The sequence below is a fragment of the Athene cunicularia genome, assembly GCF_003259725.1.
Source record: "Athene cunicularia isolate RWA chromosome 2 unlocalized genomic scaffold, athCun1 chr2_part1, whole genome shotgun sequence".
NCBI lineage: Eukaryota > Metazoa > Chordata > Aves > Strigiformes > Strigidae > Athene > Athene cunicularia.
Genome location: NW_020799095.1, coordinates 39,379,074 through 39,393,343, shown reverse-complemented (window position 1 = coordinate 39,393,343; position 14,270 = coordinate 39,379,074). Strand labels below are relative to the sequence as shown.

Genomic DNA, 14,270 nt, shown 5'->3' with positions numbered 1-14,270 from the left:
GCCTTTTCTGCCGCGCTGCTCTCCGCATGGGCGGCACCCCGGACAGAAGGTTTACCCCTGCCCAGGTGTGCAGGACTCCGCGCTTTCCTCCTGGTTAAACTTCACGAGGTTCCCGTTGACCCGCTTCTCCAGCCTGTCGAGGTCTCTCTGGATGTGGCGGCACCACCCGCTGGGTCACCAAGTCGCTCCGCTCAGCAAGGTGTCAAAAGAGCAACTTGCGTTGGCCGGGAATCGAACCCGGGTCAACTGCTTGGAAGGCAGCTATGCTCACCACTATACCACCAACGCCGCCGGTAGGCGCCTCTCTGTGTGAATCCATCGGTCTGTTCCCGCTCTAACCACAGCCGCTGTGAACTGCACACTGCGAGCACAAAAAAATAAAAAAAAAAGGACTACTGAGGGAAATATTCAAGTTTTCACTACAGCTGCCAAGGCTACATTTTTTTTTTTTTTTTTTTTTTTTTTAACATTGGAAAAAACTAAGGTATCATTCAGTGAAATATTACCAACATCCTGATTTCTTTAAAGGAAATTCCAAATAAAAGGACTAAAATCTTCAGAAATGACACTGCAGAAAATAGCACAACTGGGGAAAAGGCCAGCTAACAGCTCTAATTTGATGAAGCAAGCATCCTCATTTCACCATTTTTAGTAAAAGAAATACTCTCACCAGCATTAATGTTGAACTATGATGAGGTTTTTATTTCTTGTTCGAAACGTTAGGTGGAAAAAATTATAATGAACAACATATGTTGTCTTTTCTCTCAGCTACTGCTTTTCTCTTCTCAGTATCATCCAAAGAAACACAAGACCACATGGAAAATGTAGCTGAAAATAAACTGGTTTACAAAAGGTTGATATTTAAAAGAGGATTATCTGAAACACAAGTCTGAAATTTTTAAATTCAAACTTAACTACATTTTTATCACATATTGTATGATGAAGGGTTTTCTATTACAGTGGATAGAGCCAACAAACTACTTCAGAGGGACAAATTCTCAAAACTCAGATGCTGTGAGGATACCCTATGAATAACCCAGGGCATTTTAGGGCATATATGATTTCTCTTCTGAGAATATCCTGTTTACAGACAGGTCTGGCTCTTAACATGCAGGAATATTTTGCTTTTCTCAGCAAGCTTATGGAGGAAAACATTCTGTGCCAGCTCTCAGTCTCTTAATAAAGAGACTTTCAGGTCTTTTTGAGTCTCAAGTCTTCAGTCTTTATCTTATTACAATGGTTGTCAGAAAAGTTGTAAGACCTCATATTGGTTAGACATCCAATGATCTCCTGATTCCTGACCCTTCGTGTCACTTTGCCTGCATCTGAGGAACGACTAGGTCCATAGCAGGTGCCCCAGTCCTGTGCATACTCTAGCCATTTTACCCAGGATCATCTATTGTTGCTATCGGTGAAATGTTACACTATCAGAGAAAAGTCTACAGAGCACAGCTACAGCATAGTAAGGATAACAAGTCTTTTCTCATTTTATCCCCACAATTTACTTTAAAACTAGCAAAACCAGCCAAGATCCTATTTGGAAAGCTCTGTAAATATGTTGTGTGTACTCTTAAGCATATTTATAACTATGGCTTAACAGAAGGAGTTAAAAGGGCTCTACTGAACAATGGAAACTTTATTTTTACTTTATGTAATATGCACTGTAGATGCATTACTTTGCAAATGCACACCAGTTATGTGGTGCATGCACAGCAAACCATTCCTTTTGGCACCAGATTTTGTGTGCACTTGATGTGGAACCCTTTTATGTGGGTCCTTGGCCCTGAGACAGTAAACTAATAATTTGAGAAGATGATACTACAGGACACATTAAACTCACTAATCATAATAACTTCTGAAAAATACATACCATGTTGCAGTGATTTTCATGCTTTTCTTCTAATCTGTAGGCACCATAAATATTTTCTAGTAAAACTGCAAAGGCATGAATAATAAATTTAAGCCTAGCAACAGTTGTTTCCAACATTACTGAAGAGTGTGGTTTAACAATCATCACAAAAAACTGTTCTTTACATATTTCCCTGTAGAAATATTCCATGGAACATGTAAGTCTGTGGATTACCCTTTGAAAATCATTACCTTATCACTTTGAAGATTTTAATAACTTTAGTAAAGAAGTCAATGTGGAGGTAGTGTGGATATTTTTCTTACTAAGAATGATATTTCCCTTTCTTGAAGTTGTAGCCTTAACTATGTCTTCTTTGTGATCTCACCATCCCATATTTTAAGGCAATACAGAGTGAAGAGGATGATTTTAAAACTGTGTGGTAGAACTGGGCAGAGAGATGGCCCCCCCTTTGAATTGAGAAAAAGAACTGGATGAGGATTGCTTGCTCTGAGAAAGCTGGAAGCTGACTTGGTTGGGCAGAATGGGACAGAGAAGCAGGATGGGCTAAGAGGAGCTTTATGAAAGGCAGCCACCCGAGTCTCCTCCATCCATAAAGCTGCTTAAACAGGCACACGACTTCTAAAGAATTTAAGCACCCAAAGTTGCAGATAGACTCAGAGGGCCACATTCCCTAAATCAAAGTAGTCTTATCCTGCCTAAGGAATTCTAGAAACACTTCTGAACATCTGTAGGCACCTGGAAATCCATTGAAATCTGACCCCAGTGTTTCATTCCCAAATGCAAAACCTCCTTAACTTCAGTAACTGTTGCATGTTCAGACAAAACATACTGCCAAATCAGGGGCTCTAGATGAAGTTTGTCCTGATTATTTCTTGTTTTCCCTCTTACACATACACACACATATGTACACAGATTCCAGTAGCACTTGATGAACAAGCAGATCTAATTAACCCTTATTATATCTTAGTAGAACAAGATGAGTATGCAATGGTAGCCTTTCCTAATCTGGTTTTAATTCACAAGGCAATGAATCTATTGACCATGAGCCTACCGCATATAGCAGAGAGGAAGTACTTTACCATGGCATAATTAAAAGGATTCCTACCACACACGTAATGACATGCTCTCTGCTTTCTTATTAAAGGTTTCCTTTGTTTGGGTTTACACCAGATTAGTTGCATATGTGACTGTTTTTGTTGCAATATCATCTTCAACTACTTAGTGTATCATCACACTAACCTCTCAATTAACCCTTGTTTCAAAGACTGCTCAGTGCAGGTGCAGCAGCATTGCTTTTCTGGGAAAGGGCATGCCTTGCTCACTGCTAGTGACCTCTGTTATTGCTGAGGATCAGGGAACGCTTCATATTCTTTCTGCTTAAAGTGCAATGCCTCAGCTAATTGTGAAACTGAGGTGCTGAAGATCCACAGCCTGTAGAAATCTAGAAGCTATTTAAACATGAAGTGAATTTGTCTAGTTTTCTGGCAATAAGCTTCTCCTGAGTACAGATCTTGGTTTAGCTGGTCTGGAAGGATAATATGTTTAGATTGTAAGCCCAGTGGATTCCTTAGTCCATTTTAGAGCAAAAGGTTAAAAATAGTAAGAACGTATCCCAAAAGATTTCAGAACACTTCGGTACTACCATCTGAACAGAAGCTGTCTATTAGCCATCACAAGTTTTATGCACTCCTCCAGTAAAGAAATAGCATTAAATCTTCAAAATAAAAGATGTCTAAGTTTCATAAAAGAAAACTGCCTAAAATATGTTAGGAAAATAGTGGTATAATAATATTATAGACACGTGATCCTTTCAAAACTATTTGAAAACTTTATGTATTTAAACCCAATACACCAAAAGAAAAAAAAAAAAAAAAGTTTTTAAAAGTCATTTACTTAGGATATACCAAATATAAGTTAAATTTTAAAATGAATAATCAAGCTTCATGAGGCTTTTGCTTGAAAATCTTACCTATTTTTCTTATTATTACTATTTTTCTTGTATAACCTGATTGTCTTAGATAATGACTTCAGTTTGCCAAAAGCAGTTCTCTAACCAAATTATTCACATAGTTATATACTTTATTGTATCAAGGTCATTTTCCTTGAGTGGTCAGTCCTTAACATACAATAAAGATAACATACACATAAACACATGTTTATCTTTCTCAGATAACAACTCAAATTTAGGAATACTTTAAAATGGACTATAAAGATAGCATTTCAAAATTCTGGACTTGTTGCTGTCCATCAAGAAGTCTTGCAAATGTTTTCTAATATTTTTGTTGGTTTGGTTGCTTTTTTGATTTCTAACAGTCATAAATTACATTTGCTCTAGTTAATAAAATTACATGATTCTGGATTTAATAGAAAATATTACTAATTCTATCATTTCTCATGATAATTACTGAGTCTTTTTTAATTAACATCTAGAGAAATGTTTGACTTTTCAAAAAGACATTAATTATTCTTTTCTCTACCAATAACTAAGAGAAATTTAATGACAAGCAATAAGTTATTTTCTCTGGTGTGTGTAAAATTCATAGTACTGTAATTAATAGTAAGCTGTTAACTTGAAAAAATAAAATCAACTTTCCCAAGAATTACGATTCTTAGTGCTAAATTATGCTCACTGTCCTGGATGCAGTGGAGTCCCAACAAGGCTGGTATAGGGTGACTGAAATGAAGAACTCACCAGTCATCTTCTTTCTAGCCATTCTGATGATGAAATCAGCTGAAAACCAGACAACTGCCCCAAAATAATAAACAACTGTTTAAAAAATCTTAAATAATTCATAAGCCATTATTGATTTTGTTCTTTAGCTTTTCTTTGAATTATCAAGGGACAGGAAGTTAAATGAAAATCTGAACTGAGAGTTTTTTCATGCATTCACTTGGCTTCAGAAGCTGGGATGCTATGTAGAAATGTGCATGGACACCTTTAGAGGATGATTCATCTCAGCCTAGGATAAGTGTCTAAAATAAGCTGGTGAATCACCTTCTAGAGGGACCTTTTTCTTTCTATTGATGTTAAAAACATGAAGTGTTTAGCTTGAACTTAAAAGTTTTACACAAAATGGCATTCATATAATCTAAACATTTTTAAATTCATGATAAATCACAAAATGATGACTCATTTTCTCTGTCTAAATTGTTCTTATTGGCAGTTATGTTATTTTTGAGAATGGGAATATCATCTAGAAAGACAAAGTTTGAGGTTCATTAGTGTATGGATACTGATGACTTTTTGTGCAGAGCAGATATAAGTCATTCAACAGTGATTTAGATGTTTTCAGAATGAACACAATGCATGCCTCAGAAATTATTTTATGTTTAGAAATGAGCTACTCAATCAGCAAAAACATTACTGTCTCTCTATGGTCCCTCAAGGAAACAGAAGTCACTGAACTTGCTCCATTTGATAAAAAATAATTTTTTTAAAAAAAAAATCTAACTCCAAACAAAGAGGATTATTAAAAAACAAGGTTTGTTTTGGTGTTTAAATTCATGTATCTGATTCAAGAAGGCGTGTACACAGCCTTTTGTCACTATTCCAGATCTATTAGCTAGATCTGATCTTTTAGTAGGCAGGCTTCACATACTTTCACCCTTATACTCGTGCTCCTTCCATAACAATGTCTGTTCTAGATGATCAGTTTTATAGATACAGTAACAGAGAAGAGCAGTAAAACGACCTCTTTATTTCTACAGAGTGAAAATGTAGAAGTCATGTACACAGATTAGAATCATATATGATTAAAGAAGCACAAAGTCTCAGTAGTATATATATATATCTTTTTTAACCTCTACTACACTCCTTCCTTTCTTCACACTGCTTTCTTGGCATGTTTTTAAGTAAGGCAAGGCACACGCACAGCCTACACCTAACATCAGAAAACATCACTGGGACATTTGACTGTGAGGGATGAATACATACCTGAGTGAGAATGAGAATTTATTTTTTTAGTAGAAGGATTCAGACTCTGTAGACAAAGATTCAGATTTATTTTCTCATTTTATCCCTTTTTCGCTTACTATTGTTTGTAGGGGAAAGTTTCTGCTTTTGTTTTAGGCTAGGATATTCTGATTCATTTTGGTCACAGAAATAGTTTATCTTTTTATTTTTCCTTGCTATATAATTTATCTTTGCTATATAATGTTGGACATGTGTACAATCATCTGGAGTCTAAGATTCAGCTTTACTCTATCTCCATCTTTCTGGGAGTTGAAAGGGAATAGTAGGGAATTACTGAATAAATTCTGCCTCTTTAGGGAAATATGTATAATGTGGTACTTGCATTTAGTTGTGTAGGGATTTCTTTTTCCCCATCACCTTCTGAAATGTTGGCATATTTCATTTTTATAGTCAACCCAAAAGATTACGTTTTCCAGAACCCTGTCAAATGAATATGCACCAGTGGAAAATAAATATGGGGGAAATTACTCTGGAGTATTTCTTCATTAAATAAACCAACATTCTCTATCCCAGAAGCTTACAGACAAATGGGCAATTAAGCCACTTGATTCTTGCACTTCAATGTAGAAATTGACTTCTATGGAAATGAGGTGCACAATTTAAAGTGATTGTGGGTATTTCTCCGTGCTAAGTGTTTTTAATGACTTTTGTTCTGAAGTTTAACATGTGCACTGGATCATATAACCGATTCCTGGTCAGGACTGTCAGTTTTAGTCATTCTGCTGGGAAAGCTTTCTAGAAAAAATTTTGGTTTCAAAATACATATCTATTCTGGAGGGAAAAGTTTTTATTGTTTCAAATTGTTGATGCAATTCAGGAAAGCTTCTTTTACACTTACTTAAGACAAAGATTGAATATACAAACATAAGAGCACAATAATTCTATCACTCATAATTTATGCCTTTTATTATCTATGTCAATTTATATGAAAGTTAATCTGAAGTTAAAGTTTTTCAGCTGTCAATACACTGCATCTGAAGTATAAATCTGAAGTATAACAAAGCTGCTCTGAGAATTAGTTAAACTAATGTAGCTATGTATACTGATAATTATTTTAATCAAAACTTTCTGTAGAGACTGTCGTATAGTTCTTAGGTTGGAATTTTATTGTCTAAAAATTAAATTATATTACAAGTAATACCAACATTCGATTGGATTAACAGTAAATGCTTTTTTAGAACAGATTTAGGTACATTGGATACCTTTTCTTACCTTTCTTTTACTATGATTTGGTCTAGAATTTCATTATTTTTATACCTAATCCTCCAGCTACTGTGATTCCGCAAGTTATCAGACATCAGATGAGCTGTGGAATTACTTGTTTGTTCTTCACGAATTGGCCATGATTGCAAATTGCACCATGGAGTATAATTCATATTCACTGCATATCAAGCTGGCCTGCATTTGCTTTGTCTAAAAACAGATATACAGAGTGTCCACAGATCAGATATGATACACTGTGTTTAAGTCACCATTATCTAATTTTTTAATTTGTTACTTTTTAACTCTGCTTATGGGTAAAAAGGGGATAACACCATACATGTTAAGCCAAGAATTTATTGTTAGTTCTACTAAAATCTAACTGAAATACAAAAAAAAAAAAAAAAAAAAAAAAAAAAAAAAAAAGAAAGTCAATATTAGTTCAGTTACAATATTCACACTCACCAAATTCATCAAATATTCAACATTCTTCTATTCCAAATTCTCTGCTTAATAGGAATCCAATGTCATTGATAATACCGTTAAAAATTGTTATACAAAACTTCATATTTTCTACAGTTTTTCTCTGAATATGTTGTTTTCAACCACAGCTCTCTGTCTTAAGGCCAACAGAGCCAATCTTCCTCAGAAAGAACAAGACAGCTGCAGTGAGTCAACAGCATCCTTCAGGAGAGTGATGTTGATGATAAGATTTCTTTTTTTCATTTGCTGGGAGCAGTATGTTGCTCGTGGTATCTTTCACCTTTCCCTAGGCTCCAGGTGGGGATATTTTATAGATTACACATTTTCATAACTTGTTCTTTCTTCACATTATACCTGAGTTTAGTAATTATGGTATTACTTTCGATCTTTTTTCTTTATTCTCTTTGCTATCCCTAAACCAGTTTTGCTCATCTCCCAGATTTTCATTTTTTTAACTGACCATTGTGGGTTTTCTACGCCAGGGTCTCCAGTGTCATTCGGTGCCCCACCTTTTACCACCCTGTACTTCTCCACACAGTATCCTGGGTTCCCACTGCCATCACACCAGACTTGTATTGTTGTAACACTGCATCATTATGCTGGAGTCGCACATTTTGTTCTGCAAAGAAAAACTATTTGTTAAAACTACCTATAGAAAAATTATAGCTGCATCATATAATATCATCCAAAGATAAGCACAAATTAAACAAATCAGGAAATAGATGTCTTGCCTTTAGAGAGATGTTACAGCTTAACAAGGAGGAAAAACACTCAAAACAGGCCAAGACAAGTTCAGACAAGGTCTGGCAAGTCATCATACCAGATTTTCCCCTTCCCCAGTCGCTCATATTGATCACAACCAGTTTAGTGCCTCTAAAATCTTCACATTATTGTTATCTTTATGTCTCCACATGATGAAATATGAAGACAATATGTGGATCTCATGACTGTGTTAGCTGAAGATGTGCAATACATTCTCACACTGATGTCTTTTATCAGTCTCTTGACTTTCAAATATACCAAGTCTCACAAATGCCCCATAGGAAGGGACTATTTTCTACATAGTCCTACTAGTAGTGAAGTAGAGAGATTTTAATCCAATAGCATATGACATGACTAATAATGTCATAATAAAGGACAGTATTCTGAAAGTCTTTATGCCTTGCTTGTCAAAGTAATTACTTTTAAAATAAAACAGATGCTTTAGCCACTTCTCTCTGAAGATCCCCTCTTTGCCATGTCTATTTTGGCAGGGTGTACTATCTGAGAGCTGTGTAGACCTTTCTTTCTTTTCTTTGTATTTTGACACTCAGTGTAGGTTCTGTCCATGAATGTCAAGCCAACAAATTCTGCTGACTTTTCATGCTATAGTAAGTTTTCTTTGCTTAAAGTTTCCATCTTAAGGACTGGTATATCTCATTTTTAGGATCATTTCTTACAGTCAGAAGCACTGCCTGATTCTTTTCTGAACTGTCAACAGAAAGTAAAATGTCTTTATAGTAGTTTATTTTTCTGTCCCACATTGTGTAGGTTGTTTGCTTTTTAATCAATGTTATGTAGTTTTAATTCCCTCAATATGTTTTTTCACTCTATCTCTATTTCATACCATCTACTGTAGTTTTGCCAAATAAGTCATAACTAACAAGGTGGTCATATGGAAGGAACAGTTAATACAAGATTAGACTAAATATCAAGTGGGCAAGCATGTTGTGCTAACAGACACATTTCCTTTTTTTTCCCCCTGAATCCATATGTACACCTGTTTCACAATGAATTCCTTACTCCCATTGGGTTCCTGTTGTGTTTGGCACAGACTGGAGAAGTGTAATGGAAGGGCACTGTGCTAATTTTTCAGAGATGCCTATATGCAAATATTCCTCTGAAATTATCAGGAGCTTCAGGTGCTCAATTCATTCTGAAAATCATGCTTTAGTAGGAATCCTTATCCTCTCTCCTAGAAAGACTATCAGTTTTAAAAATCAGATAGAGACCTTCTGTCTCATCTGACCTTTGCTTCAGTTCATACCTTCATCCTTCTGGAAACAAAAAGAAGTCTAATGGAAGAAACATTGTTTATTTAATGTCTTAGAGATAAACCACCAAAAAAAAAAGTATATAAGGGAAAGAAATGTCTAGGATTCAAACACTGGATAAAAGTGAAAATTCTACAAAGCAGATAATACTGAAGAAAGGGGTATTTCAAGAACATTAGAGTGAAGCAGCTTCACTACAATATTTCTCTAACACACCCAGAATGCTCTTCTGACATATACAAGCTTTGCTCCTAAAACCTGAAGAAACATGAAAGAAAACATGACAAACAGCAAGCATGGCAGAATAAAATGAAAATAAAATGTATTAAAAGAAATAAAATAAAATGCAATAATCAAAGAATAAACTAGAAAATAGAAAACAATGGAATAAATTCAGTCTTGGTGGGACTGCAGCTAACTAAATAGGTTTAAACCAGAGGGTACACGTCTTATTTTCATTTTATTTTGAATGTTTCTTACTTTATTCTTTCATTTCTTTTTGAAGCCAAAAAAAAAAAAAAAAGGAGAAAAAAAAAAAACAAGAAGGAAAACAGTACCATTCATGAATAAAATTTCTAAATGTAACTAAGATTCAGATCGTAAGAAGTAGCTGCCTGTTAAGATTTCACTGAAACTATTGACACTGCCTTTCAGATAAAGACCCCACTTTGTATTCTGTGCAGTGACAGGAATGGTGCCTGGTTTCCTTGTAATAGTCTTATGCAGAAGTTTATGTTTATACTAAGCTTGTAAACAAGGTAACCTAGTGCTGGCTACAAATTCTGTGCCAAACATAGTACTTGCTACTGATTTGCCACTGTTAGTCCAATTAGTGTACACACTTAGGGAGTGCTCTGGGCACTGTTTATTCAATACAAAAGAGATAAGGACCACAGTGCTCAGGGGATTCCTGAGTTCTTCCTTTCCTAGTCTAATTTAAAGTGCATGAAAGTATATGGCATGAATGTCCCACTTCACAAGAAAGCTTGAGAAATAATGTGGTGTTAAGTTTCCCCATGGGCTAGAGGTTCGAAACTTCCTATGACATGGCAGCTACAGATTCCAACCCCCTTCATAATAAAATCAGCCCTAGAACAAATTTCTTTTATTTCCTGGTAGGAACTTTGATTATTAAAACATCATTTAAAAAAAAAAAAAAAAAGTAGATTTGAAGTCACCTTAGCACAGACCCTGATTCTCAGAGGGTCTTTAACCTTCAAGATGTTTTCCAGAAGAGCAAAAACAGTCAATAAGGCTTCTGGAGGGTGTCAAGAACAACTTCTTGGTACGGGTACTGGATGGGACAACCAGAGGTGCTACGCAGCTGGATCTGTTATTCAATAACAAAGAACAACTGACTGGTGATGTGATGCACAGTGGTAGCCTTGGCTGTAGTGGCTACTGAATATTGGTGTTCAAGATCCTGAGGTTGAGGAAGAAGGAGTGTAGTGGGTTGCAAACCCTAGACTTCAGGCAAGCAGTCTTCATTTTGTTAAGGAATAGGTTGATGGGATCCTCAGGGACACAGCTCTGAAAGGCAAAGGACCTCAGGAAAACTGTCAGGTCTTTGAGGACAGAATCCTCCAAGCACAACAACAATCTATCTTGATACTCAGGAAAACACAGACATATATAGTCAACATCTTGACTAAGCAGGAAATTCATGATGGAGCTCCAATGTAAAGAGGCAACATACAGGATCAGGAAGCAGGGATAAGCTATACAGGAGTAATTTAGAAAAAATTCCTGGCTATATATGGATAATGTTAGGAAAGCAAAAGCATAGATGCAGTTGAAACGTGAACATACGTCATGAGCAACAAGTACTTACAACTATGTTCATACTAAAAGGTTGGATAAGGGAAATGGGTGAACATTGTTGAATAGACCAGGTGATTTAGAGACAGCAGACACAGATAAGGCTGAGATACTCAGTATCTTCTTTGTCTTAGCCTTCCCCAGCAAGGTGTCTCATGCTTCTGTGCTTAGAGGTGAAGCTTAAGGAGAAAAACTAGACAGAGTGGGTGAGGATTTGAATAAAAGGGAGGGCAAGGACAGCTGACATTATAGTGGGGGTCTGCTACAGGCAGCCTGACTAGGAAGACCAAGTGGATGACACTCTCTATAGACAGGTAGGAGCAGCTTCACATTCACAGGCCCTGGTCCTCATGGGGGATGTCAACCACCCTGAGACTTGTTGAAGGGACAACACAGCAGTGCATAACCAATACAGGAAGTTCCTGTAATGCAATGATGATAACTTCCTTCTCCAAGTGATAGAGGAGTCAACAAGGAAAGGTGTTATGCTGGACCTTGTTCTCAACAACAAGGAGGGGCTGGTGGGGAATGTGAAGCTCAAGGGCAGCCTTGGCTGCAGTGACCATGAAATACTGGAGTTCAAGATCCTTCAGGCAGCAAGGAGGGCACACAGCAAGCTTGTTACCCTGGACTTAAGGATAGCAGACTTTGGCCTCTTCAGGGATCTGCTTGACAGAGTACCATGGAATAAATCCCTGGAGAGAAGAGGGGCCCAAGAAGGCTGGTTAACACTCAAGGATCACCTCCCAGCTCAGGAGTAATACAGCCTGACAAAGAGGAAATCAGGCAAAACCACCAGGAGGCCTGCATGGATGAACAAGGGATTCCTGGACAAACTCAGACACAAAACAGAAGCCTACAGAGGGTAGAAGCAAGGACAGGTATTCTGGGAGGAATACAAAGAAATTGTCCGAGCAGCCAGGGACGAGGTTTCAAAACCTAAAGCCCTTACAGAATTAAATCTGTCCAGGGAAGTCAAAGGCAACAAGAAAAGCTTCTATAGGTATGGCAGTGATAAAAGGAAGACTAGAGAAAATGTGGGCCCTCTCTGGAAGGAAATGAGAGACCTGGTTACCCGGGACATGAAGAAGGCTGAAGTACTCAATGATTTTTTTGCCTCAGTCTTCACCAGCAAGTGCTCCAGTTACACCACCCAGGTCACAGAAAGCAAAGGCAGGGACAATGAAGGACCACTCACTGTAGAAGATCAGGTTTGAGACCATCTAAGGAAACTGAAGGTGCACAAGTCCATGGGACCTGATGAGATACATATACAGGTCCTGAGGGAACTTGCAGATGAATTGGCTAAGCCACTATCCATCGTATTTGAGAAGCTGTGGCAGTCCGGTGAAGTACCCACTGCCTGGAAAAGGGGAAATATAATCCCTATTTTTAAAAAGGGAAAAAAAGAAGACCCAGGAAACACCGGCCCATCAGTCTCACCTCTGTGCCCAGCAAGATCATGGAGCAAATCCTCCTGAAAACTATGCTAGGGAACATGGAAAATGAGGGGGTGATTGGGTGAGGGGGTGACAGAAAATAAGGCTTCACTAAGGGCAAATCATGCCTGACAAATTTGGTGGCCTTCTACAATGGGGTTACAGCACTGGTGGATAAAGGAAGAGCAACTGATGTCATTTACCTGGACTTGTACAAAGGGTTTGACACTGTCCCACACAACATACTTGTCTCTAAATTGGAGAGACATGGATTTGACAGATGGACTACTCAAAGGATAAGGAATTGGCTGGATGGTCACACTCAAAGTATTGAGGTCAAAGGCTCAATGTCTAAGTGGATGAATGGTGTTCCTCAAGGGTCAGTGTTGGGACCAGTGTTGTTTAACATCTTTGTTGGCAACATGGACAGTGGGATTGTTTGCACCCTCAGTAAATTTGCCAATGACACTAAGCTGTGTGGTATGGTCAACATGCTGGAGTGAAAGGATGGGCCATTCACAGGGACCTTGATAGGCTTGAGAAGTGGGCCTGTGCAAACCTCATGAAGTTCGAAAAGGCCAAGTTCAAGGTCCTGCACATGGGTTGAGGCAATCCCAAACAGAAATTCAGGCTGGGCGCAGAATGGATTGAGAGCAGCCTTGAGGGTGACTTCAGGGTGTTGATGAGAAGCTTAATGTGAACCGGCCATGTACACTTGCAGCCCAGAAAGCCAACTGTATCCTGGGCTGCATCAAGAGAAGAGCAACCATCAGGTAAAAGGAGGTGATTCTGCCCCTCTACTCTGCTCTCATGAGACCTGACCTGGAGTACTGTGTCCAGCTCTGGCGTCCACAACATAAGAAGGACATGGACCTGTTGGATAGAGTCCAGAGGAGGTCACAAAGATGATCAGAGGGCTGGAGCACCTCTCCTATAAAGACAGGCTGAGATAGTTGGGGTTGTTTGGCCTAGAGAAGAGGAGGCTCCAGGGACACCTTACAGTAGGCCTATAGGAAAGCTGGAGAGGAACTTTTTGCAAGGGCTTTGTCCTGGTTTCATCTGGGATAGACTTAATTATCTTGAGCTGAGAGAGAGTATAGCAGGAGTGCCCAACCCAGATTTTGTCCAGGATAGAGTTAACTTTCTTTGAGTTGAGAAGAGGCACAGCTGGAGTGTGAGGCCCAGATTGGCCATTGGAGTATTCCATATCATGTGACGCTATGCTCAGTATATAAAGGAGGCACATTCTCTCTTGCTTTGGGTCAGCATGGTGGGATCTTCATTCTGTTGGGATTGCTGGCTGGGAGCAGGCTGGCAGGGTAAGCAATCACATTGTGCATTACCTGCTTGTATTTTCTGTTATTGTTTTGTTACATTACAATCACTAAATTGTTTTTTATTTCAATCTGTAAGTTTTTTCCTTTTTGTTGTCATCCTCGTCGTTTCCCCCCCCC

General features: G+C 38.0%; 1 non-coding gene across 1 annotated transcript; it reads right to left on the bottom strand.

Annotated features, from left to right (window-relative positions):
- Nucleotides 1-216: 216 nt before the first annotated feature.
- Nucleotides 217-288, bottom strand: TRNAG-UCC. The gene has a single exon. It is a non-coding gene; the product is annotated as a tRNA-Gly (tRNA).
- Between the last annotated feature and the right edge of the window lie 13,982 nt (nt 289-14,270).